This window comes from Rattus norvegicus, chromosome 11, assembly GCF_036323735.1.
Source record: "Rattus norvegicus strain BN/NHsdMcwi chromosome 11, GRCr8, whole genome shotgun sequence".
Taxonomy (NCBI): domain Eukaryota; kingdom Metazoa; phylum Chordata; class Mammalia; order Rodentia; family Muridae; genus Rattus; species Rattus norvegicus.
In genome coordinates this window covers 73566082-73580592 of record NC_086029.1, presented here as the reverse complement: position 1 = coordinate 73580592, position 14511 = coordinate 73566082, and the positions used below count along the sequence as shown (strand labels likewise).

Sequence of the window (14511 nt, the reverse complement as noted above, 5' to 3'; positions counted from 1 at the left end):
TCTGAGAGTATGGTGAATTACCAGTGGATATTTTGAAGATACTAGAAAGGGAAAAAGCAGGTAGTAAAAAAATATCTGACAGTATTTGGGAAGAGAAAATATTGTAACAGTGGTATGGCTTGTCCTAGGACAGACAACCTTACCCTACAGGACCAAATATTCATAGATACTACCCTCCAATGGTGATGTCCTGCCACTGACAGTAATGGAGCCTCCAAACTTGTGCTTCGAAGGAAAGATAATTTTTTCGGCTTCTCAAAACCTGTGTCAGAATTATGCCTCCATGACTACTTGAATAGAGAAAGTAAGCACTGCTGTCTAAGGATTTAGATTTATTGATATTTTCAGATAATATTCATAGAGGCACCACGGGCTGCAAGCTTCCACACTGAGTGATCAAAATAGGTGAAGGGAAAATACAGACTTCCTCATAGTAACCATGCCAGCAATCACAGGCAATTACTGCAAATGCATGTAGGGCAAAAAAGATATTTAATATGAGAAGAGAGAAATACACCTTTTAAGGCAGGACAATGTCATGGTGTTCTGAATTGCATGCCCTAGCTGTGATGTGGTCTAAGGAAAATACCTGAATTTATTCAAACATAGAGCACATGTCTCAGCTTATGAAATGCCAGTCTGCTGGTGAAGAGAGTAGATATAATTTCCTTCAAGGCCAGCATGCATTGTATGAGAACTAGATTGCATACCACGGATCTTAAGCTGTCATTTGTGGGGGTATGGAAAGTTAACTCTGTGTGAGTTTGGTCCTGGTAAACACTGGCAAGTGCGTGAACAAGGACATACAGTTCCACACTACACTTTCAACTTGATTTTCTGAACTGAATTACAAACAATCAGGAAACACTAATGTCCTATCAAATTGTTAGCCATTTGATCAGAAAAGACATCTTATGGTCCAGGGCACCATCCCTTAAGGAATTTATCTAAGCAAACAATTTAATTTGTAACAGAGTCTTTGAAAAGCTTTATTATGTAAGTGGTCATGGAGCACATTTGAGAAAACTTCCTTTACAATGTACCTTAAAATGAACATTTGTTTTGTTGTTATTCTTTTGCCCAAGCATGATCAGCTACTTTCTTACTAACTGTAGAATGTCTGAACACTGTAGTCCTCTCTCTAGTATAAACAGTTTCCTTAGTCATAGGACATAGTTGCATGGTAATACAGCTGTGTGCTTATCATGACATTCAAAACTAAAACAGTAATATATAATTCCAATCATAAAGACTTGCCGATTCTTGTATTGCCATCCAAGAAATGCAACCATATACCTTGGAAGAAAAATAATTCACAGAAGGGCCATATTTCTTGTAACTGAAAATGGTTAAGTATTTTGAAAACTGGAATAAACCACTGTCTTGTGATTTTTCTCATCCAGATATTTCAACCACTGTTAAGTAATATGTCTTCCAGTCTCTTGCAGGAGAGATGGTATTTTACTTGCTTCTAAATGCTGTAAAAAGACTTAAGACCAGTGAAATCTCTTGCTTGTGAATGCAAATCTCTTCATACAGAAGAACTAGCAATAGGAATTTCGGGTTATGTGGCAATGTCTGTCCATCCCTTTCTTGTATTGAAGTCAGGAAGAGGCTGCTACCTTAGCCAGATTGAACTACTGCAATCCCTTTCTACTCTGCAGAATGCCTCCTTTAACATATTGAAATTTGCTCTGTAAGTATACATAGGTATGAAATTTCTGTCAGAGAAAGTGTTTATGATTTAGTACACATTCTTCTTTCACATGAGCTTCTGCTTCGTGGTTAGCAAATAAATTTAATGAAGAAATAAAACCATAACTTCTAGACCATGGCTTACTTATTTAAATGCTGTCTAACCTACTAAAGTTTCTCTCTAGTAGAATTCCCTTTTTTTTTCAAACAAGACATGCCCATTAAAAGTCAGGAGCAGTCTCACCAGAACAAGCCAATGGTCCACTCAGTCTAGAAGCCTATCTCCAAAGGCAGTTAATAGTGAATGCTTCAAAGGAAGATGGAAACATTTGATAATGCTCTCCATGCTGTGGAAAAATTCTACTTCTTGCAGAATAAATACTTATATAGCAATGGACCGTGGAATGAATCAGATTTTAAGCAGGTAGCCCCAAGTCTTTAGTCAATATCTCATATTATTTTGAAATGTTATTTTTTTCTCAAGTCAATACTGAATCAGTGGTGCAAACCAAATCCTAAAAGGATCCACACGATTAAAAGTGAAGAGGTCTGAATTTGCTGATTTTATTTTACTTTTTATGGGAAATTTTCATTTTACTTTTGGTGGTTGGTTCTCTCTCACATGTTTGCATTTTTGTCTTCCAAGAAGAGACTATAAAGCCAGGATACATATCTAGAACTGTGCTAAATAGGATCTTCTCTTTGATATAGACAAGCATCCTTTAATTGAGCTAGTAATATATGTGTGAATACACTGAACTCCGTGTAAGCCAATACAGCATTAATAGATGCATGAACTGTACACACACATGCATACATGGACACACACACATACATACACACACACACAGACAGACACACACACACACGGACACATAAATACACATAAATATGTATATACAGTAGATATAAACATGTATATCTGCTAACATTCATAATGTCTTAGTAGTATCAACACCAGCCTCAGGCCTAAACATATAGATCTTTGTATTTTCTATAACTTTATTATTTTTAAAGGGTCTATGAGGAGAGGGGGAAATAAGGAAAAATCATTCTTTTCTCCTCATGTGTAAAGTTCAGGGCATGAAAAAGCTCCAATTTCCATCAAGAAATGTGTTCACATTATTATATGTCCCTGAGATGAGAAAATTCAATTAATTCAGAACCTGTGCATTGGGGCTGACAGACCCAATGATCATTTTAGGGGATAAATGTTGAAAATGTCAACTTCACAATATTGTAAAATGTGATGTTTCTCTATTAAAGGCACCACAAACCATTTATTGATTTTAAGGAAAAAAACGGAGGAAAAAAAGGAGAAACATGTACCAATTGAATAGGAAGTCAGACAATCCAATTACATTTATGAAACTGGAGCATTGAGTCTGACAGTCCCACTGATTACATACAGCTTCTAGAAAATCCAAGATAAGAGTAACACATTCACAGATATACATACTCAGATACATGTCTTTTATCTAAAGTAAAGTGTCATGGAAGTTCAAGAGTCAGCATTTTATTTCTGATTTATTATGATTACATTGTGCTGAAATATATATTTAAAAGTTCACTCACAGTTGGTGGCCTTTGAGGGAATGTTGTTTCATTTATGTTCTATTGTAGTATGATCTGACAATAAGAAATCTGTAGATGAGATCTAAATGTATTTATTGTACTTGACTCCTTTTAGCTTGTTGACATAACGTAACTCTTTGTCCTACACTATATCTATCCTCATCCAATATTTATTTATTGTCTGTATTGATAAGATGATACAAAGGTACCACATCCAAAGCTAGAAGTGAATCACAGAATACCTTAAGACTTAAGAGTTTAAGAGTGGCAAACTATTGTTAAACAAATGCCGTAATAGTAGTAACATCATGAGATGAATAACAGTTTTTATAAAAGATGAGTGTGGCAAAGCTGAACAGGACTGTATTTCCTCTGCTACAGGAAAGATAAAAGAGAATAAGCAAGTGATAGCAATGAGTCTGAGGACAAGAGTTAAAGCTGAGGACTTTCTCAATGATGCTCTTTCTGCATTGTGGGAAAACAGAGATGAGCATTGACATCATCCAAAGCTTTCTTATACTGAGTTGGTAGGGGATAGCCACAGCCCATAGTCTTGGGCTGTTGACTATTTAGGTGGGTGTTACTCCATTCACATACTCTCAAGTGATGCTTGCCTATTTTTTTCAGTTTTTGAGATAATTACATAATTTCTCCTTTTTCTTTTCTCCCTCCAAATTCTCCCATCCTCTCCCTTGCTCTCTTTAAAATCCACCGTCTATTTTTTCACTGATTGTTATTACAGAATATACAAAATCTATATGAATGTGTTGCTTAACCTGAATAGTCTATAATATTACTTGTTGTCAGGCCTGAGAACGGCTATTGGTAACCACTTGTCACGAACATGCCTCCATTCATAATAGTCTTGAAGAAACCAAAATATATAGGGATAAACATAGACAATGAAGTAAAGTATTTCTACAGTGAAAACTTAAAATATCTGAAGAAAGACACTGGAATATAGAAAAACATCCCATGCCCATGAATTGCTAGAATAGTGTAAAAGTAACCATTTTCATGAATGACAATTACAGTTTCAAAATCATTCAAAGCAATAGTCCAGTGTCATTCATCATAGAAATAGAAAAAAACCTATCCTAAAATTCATATGAAACAACAAAAGACACAAGATACCCCCAAACCCCTGAACAAAACCCTGCTGGAAGGGTTACTATTCCAGATCTTATGATAGATTACAGAGACATGGTAATAAACTCCCCCACCACCAGAGCTCCCAGGGACTAAACCACCATCCCAAGGGTACACTTTGGTCAGACCTATGACTCCAGCCACATATGGAGTAGCGGATGGCCTCAATGGAAGGACAGAACCTTTGTCCAGTCAATGTCCCAGTATAGGGGAATGTCAGGGCAAGGAGGTGGTAGGGAGTAGGTGGTTTTATAGGGGAGATAGCAAGTTTCTGGAGAGGAAACCGGGAAAGGGGATAACATTTGAAATGTTAAATAAAAATATTCAATAAAAATCATCATGATCATTATCACGATCATCAACAACAACAACAAAAGTAAATTGTCCCAGCACAAAAAGATACATATAGACCAATGGAACAATTTCAAAGTCCCAAGCATGACTACATGTGACATCAGTCATGTGTCTACAATGACATTGATAAAACATTAAAAACATAAACTTGAGGGACAAACAGCATCTTCATCAGAGGGTGCTGGGAAGACTGGGTGCCCATTTGTGTCATTTTTGAAATGTCTCTAAAGTGCTAAAAATCTTGAAAAGATCGTGAAGAGAAATAAAGACAAGTTTCTATCCTTTATGGTCACTATTTCCCAGTGAATACAGACAAGAAGCTGTTGTCAGAGGATATAAACAGGGAAGAGATCCAGCTGAAAGTTCAATGGGGTCCTTAAGAGCTACAGGCAAATGTTACTTCTATGTTTTAGACCTGTTATATCCTCCAAGGTTTATATGTTGAAAGTTTTTTTCCTGAATGTAGGAATGTATAATGGTAAATCTTTGGGGAAAGTGATTGGTTCAAGTTTGCTCTGATATCATCATTGTGCTCTTCCACTGCTAATCTCAAGAGATGATAGAGCAATTGGAGATAATGGGACATTTAGAGCTTGTGTGTGTCACCAACCCTTAGCTGTTACTTTCTCTCAGCTTCCTGTCTGCCATGAAGAAATTGGTTCCCTGCCATGCTGCAGAGAGCTGAATAAACAAACATGCATAGACACCTCAAAATCCATAAGTCAGAATACATATTTTCTCACTTAAGCTGAATTTCTTATGTTGTCACACTATTACCCTATAATATTAAGTGGACTCCCTTGGTCTTCTTTAAAATGCTATACCCATTGGAAGTGCCTCACTCTGTACCCAAAGTATTCAAAGAATTGCGAACTATTAGTTTTTTAGTCTCTAATGTTGCCATGTAGGCATCTCAGATACCTTAAGAAAACTCATATATTATATCTCTCACATGTGGGGTTGAAAATAGTAAAAGAATGGTGGGTATTTAAGTGCTGAAACACAGGGGTACGAATGAGCAAACAGGTGCAATGTTATAGTTAACTGTGAGGAATAGCATTGGTGATCTCTTTCAAAGGAGGGATTGTAATTACTAATAATACAGTGTATATTTCTTTTCTCTTGGGGAGAAGGAGAACTGTTGGAGATTGAATCAAAGACTTTAGGCATTACAGCCAAAATATTTTGCCATAGAGTTATATACCTAGGGCTCTACTGCATTTTCTTTTTCTTCCTTCTTGAATAAATTAATTGTTACTGAGAATCAATGGTGTATGGATAGAGAAGACACATGTTTAGAGATATTATATGTATGTTTGTCTTCTTCTCAAACATCATATGGTCTCATCAGTCTTAACTTCATTACATATTAACAAGGGTCAGAAGAAAATAACTGCATCCATTGCCTAGGATCACAAAAAAGAATTAGAATTTATTAACTTTATTATTATTCATTATTATTTACTATTATTACTATCATTATTGACATCATGACCATAGCTTCTCCTCCTTCTTTTCCCCCTAGCGTACCCTACCTCCTTTCTACTCCCTTAACCACTCCTCCTCCATTTCTATACAGGAAAAGGCAGGCTTCCAATGGTTATCAACCCAACGTGGGATATCAACTTGCAGTAAGAGTAGGTACTTTCCCTCATATGAAGGCTGGACAGGGCAACCCAGTATGAGGACCGGGTTTCAAAAGATAGAGAACAAGGTAGAAACATTCTATTCCCTCTTTTAGGAGTCCCACAAGAAGACTGAATTACAAAACTGTAACTAACTTGTAAGCCAATATTGTAGGTCAGTCCCTTATAGGCTCTTTGGTTCTTGCTTCAGTCTCTGTGAGCCCCTATGAGGGATTTTCTTGTCATGTCCTTGACCCCTCTGGCTCCTACAATCCTTCCTCCCCACCTCCTCCACATGATTTCCTGAGCTATAAATAATGTTTGACTGTGAGTCTCTGTACCTGTTTCCATCAGTTGCTGGATGAAGCTTTTCTGATGGCATTTGGGCTAGGCACCAATCTATGAGGATAACAGAATATCAATAGGGACCTATGAGGGTGACCTTAACTAACACTCCTAGGGAAATACAAAGCGTGAACTGACCATCTGTAACCAGGCAGGTAAGACTTCCAGTGAAGGGATTGGGACACCAAGTCAGCCCCATAACATTCAGCCCATGATTTGTCCTGCCTGCAATTTGTCCTGCCTGCAATATGTATTGGGGTAAAGGTGACACAAAGTGTGGCAGTGGCCTACCAGTAAGTGCTTCTGTTGCCTAGGTGTCATGTCACAAGAGGGAGCTTATGCTTGACCTTGCATGGAGGACCGGACCCCAGAGGCTAGATAGGCCAGAGACCTAGGATAAAACAAAACAGAAGTAGGAGTAAGCAAGAAAAAAGTTTGTATTGCTAAATATTTGAGGTATGAGATATATCAATTACAATACCTTGGCTATTATACATTGTAAAGATATATTTAGAACACACTATAGTCCATAACACATATAATTATTGCCACTTAAAAATTTTAAAGTATTCCTGAGAATTTCTAATGACATATGAGGCTATATGATGATATATGTCCTTCAACTTAAAATTCTTAACTCAAGAGATGACACTCAAGAGTTAGCTTATTCAATCCCTCATTCTGGAAGAACAAGTTTCCATAACGACAGTCTTTATTCCTATTCTTGTCCCCATGTTATCTTTTTCTGTCATGTTTAGAATGTCCAGTGCTATAACAATTACAATGCAAATGCAGCAAAATCTTATCAGCAACTCACAGCAAAACCAGGGATGGCAAGCAAATGGTGCTCATCTTTTATAAGGTACACAAATAATGACTGGCCGGTTAATTCCAGAACAAAGAAGAAATACCATTTTTCTAATAACTTAAAATACCCATTTAATTGCTTCATTGAAAGAGAAAGTAGTAAATAGTAATTCATAAGGTAGAGATAAAAAACTTATAGCTTATGTGATTCAGTGCTACAAGGCGGTGTTTATTACTGAAGTGGCACTTGACTCCGCGCGATTTAATCAGTATCTTTTTCCCATATTACAGAAGTCAGTAGTTGATACTGTATGATTTAAAAAGTCACTGAACACTTTCGAAATGTATAATATCATCTGTATTTCACATGATAAAAATTAACATGCAAAAGAGTAAGTCTCAACTGTTCGTCATATGAAGGACCAATCTGACTTTTAATCTAGTCGCCTTGGCACTAAAGCCTCATTTCCTTTGCTTTTATTGGAAATAGATTTCTTTTTCCTCAGATAATATATCCGGATTATAGTTTCCCTTCTCTCTACTCCTCCCTGTTCCCCACCTCCCTCCCATCTGGATATACTACCTTTCTGTCTCTCATTAGAAAATAAACAGGCTCCTAAGGGATAATAATAAAAAAAATATAATAAGATAAAACAAAAACCAATACATACAGACCGGACAAAACAAACAGAAGGTAAAAGATCCCAAAGAAGGCACAAGAAACAGGAACCCACTCATTTGCACATACTGGAATCACATAGAAACATACACAGGAAAACATAACATATACTCAAAGGTAGTGTAAAAAAAGGGAAATATATATATAAATAATTTTTATTTTAGTATATATAGAAAATATATCCTATATATTTTATCATATATTGAATTCTATGTACATTATATTCTATATATCATAAGTAATATTATATACTATATCCCATATGTTATATAGAATATTAAATATATAAATATTATATATTACATTCTATAACATAATGAAATAAAAATAATAATGTAAAATGAAGGAAAAACAAGGAAAGCCCTCACATGACATTGTTTGCATTTATTGTCTGTTGGCCATCTCTTTCTTGGCATGCTGCCTACCCTTCCTCCTTGTTTCTTCCTAGAGTTTTCCTTAAAGGAAACTACTTTTTATTTGCAAGCGGCTGCCTATCGGAGACTGCTTTTGGTGTAGGGATGGGGAATGTGTCTTCTTCTCCACGCAGCTCTGAGATCCCCTCTGCTGCAGACAGATCCACGTGTTCCCTGAGCGTGTTGTCTCATTCTCTGTGAGTTCACAGGGGTGAGGATCTTGCTGATTTAGAGGGTCTTCTTTCTTGGGGTCCTCCATCCCCACTGACTATTACGGCCTTTCTACTTCCCTTTCCCTGAGCCCTGAGAGGAGAGATTTTATGAAAACATTCTGTTCGGGGCTGAGTATTCCAAGGACTCTCACTCACTGGACAATGTCTGTCTGTGGATTTCTGTATCCTTTCCCATCTGCTGCAAGGGGAAACTTTCCTGATGACAAAAGCCACAGTTCTTGCATTCTGCCTTGCTTAACGCTAATTAGTTCTCCTGCTATCGTGACTACTATCCTCTCAGACACATAGCCATTTACTACTAGCTTCTGTCATTGGAGTTTATGGTAGTTTTACTTGTTAGTATTGGGAAGTATAGTTTCTAAGGCAAAAGTTTGTGTAGAAATGCCTATGTCATTAGTTTGTTTTCCTCCCTGGGAGTCAGAGAAGCTGATGAATCAAAGAATCGCCTGCGAAATGACCCTGTTTAAGAATGTTGCAGCGTAGGGAAAAGCTTTGGTTGGAGAAATACGCACTAAATAAAGACTATTCAGACAAAGTAGATTTCTGTTTAGATCTCATCTATTTTGAAGATTACTTTAACTCATTTGATCATAGACTTCTAAGCACATTGCACAAACAAGCACAGAACACTGCCCACCCCCACCCCCCCACACTCCTGAGCCTTGCCTTTAATCTAGACTGTTTAGATTTTTTACAAAGGAGGGACCATGGGAACACAAAGAGATGGGAAAATATCACCCAAGTAATAGTCAATACACGTACCTGTAATTCATTTCTGTTTATCTTTGGGCCATTTACTTGGTCATCAGTTAATCTCCCTGTGCATTTGTTGGGACTAGGGAAATAAAATTGAAAGTATTTGTTCTTTGACCTGCAGGACATCGTGTTCCTGTGTAAAGAGCCAAGTCACAGTATGACTTTATGGATATATAAACGAGGATGCTCGAGCATGCCTGAGTCTCACAGGATCCTGGAAGAAATGACTTCTGTACAGAGAATGTGTTCACTGTATATAGAAAGAATTATTACAAGGTGTGATTTCATCTCTGTGTTGCTCTCTTTGTTCAAAACAGTTTCTTTTTTTTTCCTCTCTTCCCAGCCCCCAACAATTTCTATATGTATCCTGAGGTAACTGGATGCCTACATATAATTGCTGCATACTGAGACAACTTAAAGCTCTAATCGAAAAAGCCTGCTTTCAAAACCAGCTTCAGCTGATGGTTTTACAGAGCAAGCGTTGAACACTCATGTGGCTTATAACACCTATCAACCTTGGGGAATATAGTAGTACAATTTCTTTTTCTTCAGACCAGATGACCTGATGCTAAATATTCTGTAGTGTTTTGACAACTCTATTCAGTGCTTATTCTTAATAGACTCACTATGAGCATGTGTATTCCCTGATGCAAAATTTAAAAGAGATAGGCCATATTCATGAAGTATAAAACATAATTAAAACACTTGATTGTTTTTGGATATACTTTAGGATGCAGGTAATGACACCGTACGTTAGCTCAGGTCAATGCAATCTTTACAAATATCATCAAAACAGCTCTGATAGGGATCGACTTTCAGACAAGCAGACATTGACAAGGCTGTAAAAAAATAGTGACAACAGGGTTTCACATCCAGCGCTGTTCCTCATCGTTTATATCCCCAGAAATATGTAATGAAATGTAAGGAGTTCAGATGAAGTTGTCAAATTCAAGCACATGTGTCTAAATTCCATCTCTGCTTTATTTAAAACAAAAAGGATGTGTAGAAAGCACATGTCAGGCTGAATGGCAGAGTTGAAAATGGGAATAGAGAAAAGCAATCATGAACATGGGAAAAGTGGATGTGACTCCCCAAAGAAGGGAAGACCAGACAATAGAAGGTCAACTTTAAAGGAGAATTGCTGTGAAGAATCTGCCAATCATTTATTCTGGGATTTTTCAACAAATATAAATTTTGTTTAACAGATAGTACCACTGACAAAAAATTTGACCACAGAAGCAATAGACATTACCAATTAATACTCGAATTGTAACATTTAAAAGTCTTAAACTAAAAGAATCTGAAGGGCTTCTTATTCTTATGAGAAGATGCTTTCTTTACTACAAATCCTTGAAATGTCTACACCTGGGGCAGCATCCCCGCCCCACCCCCAACCCACCCAGAGATCTGATGACAAACATTCAATGAGGATAAAATACTCCGAAACTAGATTGCCATGACTTTCTATGCTAACACATTCATAGTAGATTTATAGCTCTGTCCTATATATAATGGCAAATGTAAGAGAGAGAGAAAAATCTCTTCAAAAAGCAATGGCTAAATTATAGCTATTTGATTCGAGGACTTAAATGAGAGAATTAAAAATGACTGTGTTTCCAGGAATAATACATTGAAGTCTTGAATTAATCTTGTGCTTTATACATTTAATGCTGCCCTTTCAATTTATCTTCAGAATAACTCCTGGAGATGAAGATGTAAGATGCTTAGCTCAGGGCTAGGCGCATTGTAAAAGCGTCAGAAATATCTTAGATGGCAACAGTGATGCTGGTGGCACAACCGGATCAGGAGAGTTGAAAAAGTTACGATTCTAAACTTTGCATTCATAGACCACAGGCATTCCTAAAGACTGACAGTAGCCAATCTCCAGAAAGCCAACCTTAAATGTGCACTGTGAGGGAAAGCCATGGGCACGATTGGTTAGGGATGGTGGAGTGAGATGTTTGCACTTGCAGAAGTAGAAACTGTCTGTCCTAACAGAAGCACAGGCTTCACACGCAGAACTTCCGGAGTGAGGAAAAGAGATTGATTAAATATGTTGCTTCCCACTGTAGCCGTCCACAATTTATCATTTCTAGCTCCTGTGATTAGTTTGCATTCAGCACAAAGATGGCAATCTGGCAGGTTTGTGAGCCTTGAGACTCCAACAGATTGGGGCTGAGTTCTTGCTTGTTTGTCAAGGCAACAGAGCGTGCTCCTGTCAGTCAAGATGCCTTTTCTTGCCTTGTCGAAGCCCTTTCCACAGGACGCCACTGTCAGTTGCGTTTCCCAGATACGGCTCCGAAACATTGTAACAAAAGTTGCTATTTAATTTGAAGTTGTTTTGGCAGGTGAGGCTCTGCTGTCGTAAATTGCAATTTTAAATCTGTGATTTACAGAGGAACAAGCCCTTGTTGAAATATGAATGCTATTTAACTTTGAAGAGGAAATAAAAAGCCATGCAGTCAGTCATTTAATCATGTGATGACAATGGTGTGTGAGTACCTTGCGCCGAAACCATAACTTGTGCTTTTCGAGGAAAAAACAAAAGGCAAATGTTGGTTCATCTGTCATAACGTTTTTCTACTTAAAAGGGCAAAGTATACCCTAAATGTAAAGAGCAATTACAGTATTAGTATTAATTTTTTTAAAAAATCATTGAATAACATACATGGTTCAGCATTGAAAGAAAAATATAATTATGTGGATGTAGGCCAAAGGCATTGTGTCGTAATAATAGTTTTATTACTGAGTTTCTATATTATAGGCATCAACTTAAGGGTCTCCCAAATAATTAGAGGAAATTGATAAAAATTAATGCTTATAGTAAAGGAAGCAAATCTGTGTTCCAAGAATAACTCCTCTTGAGAACCAATGTTTCCCTTTGGGTAAACATATATGTGATTCTTAGGCTGCCTCCAGTACTACACGTGTACTAGGCACCACAAGACAGTAGGGGTGTTTTTCAAGGCTGATGGTAGGTGTATAGATTCACAGCATCACCCACTTACCTTGCTGAGATAAAGTGGGGGGCACGTGTTACCTTCTGTGTTACCTTTTCAAGGACACTGACCTATGTGGTGTTGGGAAACACAGGATAGGTCATAGACCGGTTACACTACACTAGGTTGTCCTATGTTGCAGGGCAAAAGGATTACTCCAGGAAGTGACTGACCTTGCGTATCATTATTGCCTATTGATGCTCTAGTCTTGTGGGAAGAAAACAAAAGATAGAAAGAAACAGGAACAACTTTGGTTCCAAGAGACTAAGCTGACAACATTAACATCTTTGATTGATTCTACTTACTGGGATGGGTACTTTTCAGTCCTGTATAACGTTTCTGTTATTATTATTATTATTATTATTATTATTATTATTATTATTATATAAACAATACCCTTTCTCACTTTTGTGAACTTACGTATTTCTTTTCTTATTGCCCCTGTTTCTCATCTTCATTCTTCTTCAACCATTTCCCTTGTGAGAATCTTGAAGGAATTGATGAGTTTTCTGATCTGATTTTTGAGGACTTAAAAATGGATGGCTACCAGGAACAGGTGATTTTAAACGTTAGCTGATAGCAACAGATGGGCTAGTCCTGTCTGAGACGGAGACAGTATTGGTCCTTGTATAGAAAATGCTACTGCTTTGGAGAATATTCAACGTGTAGATCAATTAGCAAATATAGTATGAAGAAAAGATTTGGTTTAGAAATTCTCTCCTGAATGTCAGACTATGAAAATATCATATGTTCTTGAACACTGTTAGGAATCCTCTACTTCATCAACAACCTTCCTTTCTAATGCTTGCATGATGAGTTTTGTGTTTAATAGTGACAAGTTATATTTATATCTATATTTCCAATTTAAAAAGGGCCTAGGTACCATGTCCTATTGATTCTGGTCATCATTCCATGTGCTGACTGACTATTGTAACTATTATGGTGTCTATATTATGAATAAAGGGAATTAGAGCAAGAAAGAATAGATGTTTCTATAGGTTATCTTCAGACTTCTTTAAAACTCTTAGTTACCAAGTATGATGGCTAATTGCTGTACTCTATCAACTGCTTTATCTTTTTCTTACTGTTGTGTCTTTTATCGTTTATAAGAACCTGGTAGGAGCAATTCTGGATTAATATTTTTGAGGTGTGTGGGTGGCCCCATCCCTTATGGGGGCCATGCCTATTTTACTGGCTATGGTCTCCATAGGTTCTATCTTCCCATCGTTGGGTATTTTAGCTAACATCTTCCCTTTTGGGTCCTCTGAACCTCTTGGGTCCCTGGCATCTGGGACTTCCTAGTGGCTACCCCCAGTTGCTCCTCCCCTACTGCTAATGCCTACTTTCAAATTCCTGACCCTTTGTATTTCTCCCCCATCTCCTCCCACATCGGAACTGGCCCCCTTTTCCCTCCCCCTCCTCTCTCCCTTCCTGTCCCTCAACTTCCCAGAGATTATTCTGTTCCCCCTACTAGGCTGATGAGACAGGAGTGGGTGGGCAGCTAGGGGAGCACCCTCCTAGAGACAGGGGGAGGAAGGAGGAGATAGGGGCCTTGTGGAGGGAAAACTGGGAAGGGGGATAACATTTGAAATGTAAATAAATGCAATAAAAAAATAAGAACCTGGTAGGATAGTGGTTTAACTGAAATCGGGCAGAAAAAGTTAAGAACATGTAAGCAACTAGTGAGAAATATGTAGCTTTGAGTAATAGAACTAAGATGAAAGTCTATATTATATAATGAAGTCATGTCTATAGCAGGTTTTTGCTATCATGCCAAGCATAGCTCCTATCACCGTATGTGATAACCAGAGCACAGAAGTGAAAGATGATAATTATCATTTAGATCCATATTGTAAAAGTTGGTTCTCATCTTGTCAGCCA

The 14511-nt window shown here is 37.4% G+C and overlaps 1 protein-coding gene and 1 pseudogene across 2 annotated transcripts in view; both read left to right on the top strand.

Moving 5' to 3' along the window:
- Lsamp (limbic system-associated membrane protein) overlaps window positions 1-14511 on the top strand; it is a 2169735-nt gene that overhangs the window by 642427 nt on the left and 1512797 nt on the right. The gene's annotated exons all lie outside the window — the stretch shown is intronic.
- LOC134481072 (large ribosomal subunit protein uL6-like) overlaps window positions 1-14511 on the top strand; it is a 125609-nt pseudogene that overhangs the window by 83119 nt on the left and 27979 nt on the right.